We start from the raw sequence: 2,734 nt of genomic DNA on the forward strand, positions 1-2,734 counted from the left end.
CTTGGCTGGAGTTTTCTTTTTTAATTAACCCTGTATTTTGAAGATTTGTTTGTTTTTATACTATCAGAGATTTCTTGTCATTTCAGACCACGAAAGCTCTGCAAAGTCAGTTGCAAAACCTAGAGTGCATGAAGGTCGACCTAACAGTGACAGTGAGCCAATTGGAAGACTGGGTCAATGATGTAAAGGAGTGGGCAGACGGTGAGAAAATGACTAGTGTGTGTGTATACTGTGTATATTTATGTTTCTAGTAATACATTTAGTTGTAATTAATTGTAATTGTTACTCTTGTTGTAGTTTCTTCTCAGCAACAACAACAACAACCACAAGTGATGCAGCAGAATTGGTGCTGGTGGCGAGTATCAAGAGGCGTTCCCAGCGTCTCTATAAAGATACAGATGGCAACAAAGGTCGTGCCAGGATCCGCCGCAAGATCAGGGAAGAGAAGGGGATTCTGACATCGGTTGTGGAGATATACAACATAATGGTTCCAAAAAATAGAAACTCTGTGCTTGGAAACCATTTTGTCTGTTGAGACAGCTTGGCCATGGCAGCTACCACACAGTGGTATGTACACTAGTCTTCTGACAATTCTTTTACATAATGACACATCAGCCACAATGCCACAAATGTCAATCTGCAACCCCATATGATGTAATTTTTTTTCATGCATTCCAGACACTGTTGATTTAAGGACAAAAAGAAAGGCATTCGACATCATCATGTCACTAAGGCGACTTCAGGAGGAGCAGAAAATTGTTGTTGCAGAGATGAATCAACATTGGAAATATCTTTCAACTCATGCTGAAACCCTCCGAGAACTGTCCTGCTTGTTTGCCAGCGAGAGTCTGAAAAGTAAGAATTTGTAATATATGACACAAACATAAGCATAAACAAAGGGCTGCCCCATTTTTTTTTCTGGAAAATGAACTCAAAACACAGTTCCAGTTCCATAGCTGAGAAAGAATCTTATAAGTTAAGTTGTTTCAGCCATCACAACTGTCTGATTATCTTTATTTTACTATTAGTAAGAGTCTGCTTTTTTTTGACTAGTGCATATTCCTATAACTACATAGGACATGTCCTGTCTAATCATTAAAGTAAAAAGCCCTGATAAACATACACATCAATGATGATTGTTTATAAGTTTCTAATGGAGGCTTAATGTTATTTTGTTCTTCTTTTTAAGATTCGCAATGTGGCCTAAGTGAACAAGGTTTGAAAGGTCTGCAGAGCATCATCCACAGAAAGCAATGTAAAATCAGAGATATGAGGGTGCAAGCAAGAGGCTGTTACCTGCATGTTTTGTCTGGAGTAGAGAACATCAACTTTTTAAAACAAATCGTCAGCTGATGACTATGACAGTGACAGTGACTTTGAAAATTCTGATGATGAACTGTAATGTAAAAACCTTTTTTTCTTGACAGTGAACCAGTGACCTAAACCCTGAATCTAAAGTGTGTAATAAAATCAGCTTTTTGTCATTTTATAAATATAACCAAAGTGTAGTCTCTATTTTCACATACATAGAAAAACAACCAGTCAGTGATGAAAATGAAGTGTGTTATTGTAAGGCTAAGTACTGTACTGTACTAAAGTATAGATTTCAGGTACTTGTACTCTAGATGATTTGTTACTTCTCATGGCTCTTTGTAGTTGTAGTTGTAGAAGTGCTAGGCTGCAAAATACTTTTTACTGAGCTTATAAAATACGACATTTTGGTATGAATAAAACTACACAGTAGTTTACTCATATAGAATAAATACAGCCAAAAGAATTAGTTAATATGCAAAGAAAAAAATATATTTGCCAACATTCATTCATTCATTCATTTTCTCCCGCTTATCCGTAATTCGGGTCGCGGGGGCAGCAGTCTAAGCAGGCATACCCCGCCTTCGACTGCTGCCCAATCTTCACAGCACCGTCCCTTACGGTCCCTCCTGCAGGTGTTGAGCCCACTCGAAGGCGGCCCTACGTCACTACAACGTCACGGACCTTGATATTTCCCTCGTAAGGGATATTTGCCAACAAAGATTTATAACTCGTTAGATTTGTAACTTTTTGTAAAAAATAATCATTAGATACAGTTGTCTACAAATTAGTTGAAAATGACCTCCACCAACTACAACACTAAATAATCATGAGTTTAATGAGTAATAATAATCAAAGGAAATTTGGAGTTAATGGACAGAACAAAGGAGCCTGAGAAAATGCCCATTTCAGAAGAAAATTTTAAACACCACTTACCTTAATTGTCCAAATATAGTAATTACAGGATCTACCGGCTTCAGGTAGGTTATAACTGGAGCTAACCTTATGTAGATTAGATTATTGATTAGTGAATCTTTTTTTCTAAAACAATGGCATATATATATATATATATATATATATATATATATATATATATATATATATATATATATATATATAAATATATATATATATATATATATATATATATATATATATATATATATATATATATATATATATATATATATATATATATATATATATATATATATATACAGTGAGGAAAATAAGTATTTGAACACCCTGCTATTTTGCAAGTTCTCCCACTTATTAATCATGGAGGGGTCTGAAATTGTCATTGTAGGGGGTGTCATTGCATGTCCACTGTGAGAGACATAATCTAAAAGAAAAATCCAGAAAACACAATATATGATTTTTTAACTATTTATTTGTATGCTACAGCTGCAAATAAGTATTTGAA

General features: G+C 34.7%; 1 long non-coding RNA gene across 1 annotated transcript; it reads left to right on the forward strand.

The window, feature by feature from the left end:
* Window positions 1–465: 465 nt before the first annotated feature.
* LOC310715817 lies at window positions 466–1,413 on the forward strand. The gene is made up of 3 exons (XR_014530392.1): window positions 466–567; window positions 679–855; window positions 1,190–1,413. It is a non-coding gene; the product is annotated as an uncharacterized lncRNA (long non-coding RNA).
* Window positions 1,414–2,734: the final 1,321 nt, after the last annotated feature.

The sequence above is a fragment of the Silurus aristotelis genome, assembly GCF_946808225.1.
Source record: "Silurus aristotelis genome assembly, chromosome: 20".
In the NCBI taxonomy this organism is placed as follows: Eukaryota; Metazoa; Chordata; class Actinopteri; order Siluriformes; family Siluridae; genus Silurus; species Silurus aristotelis.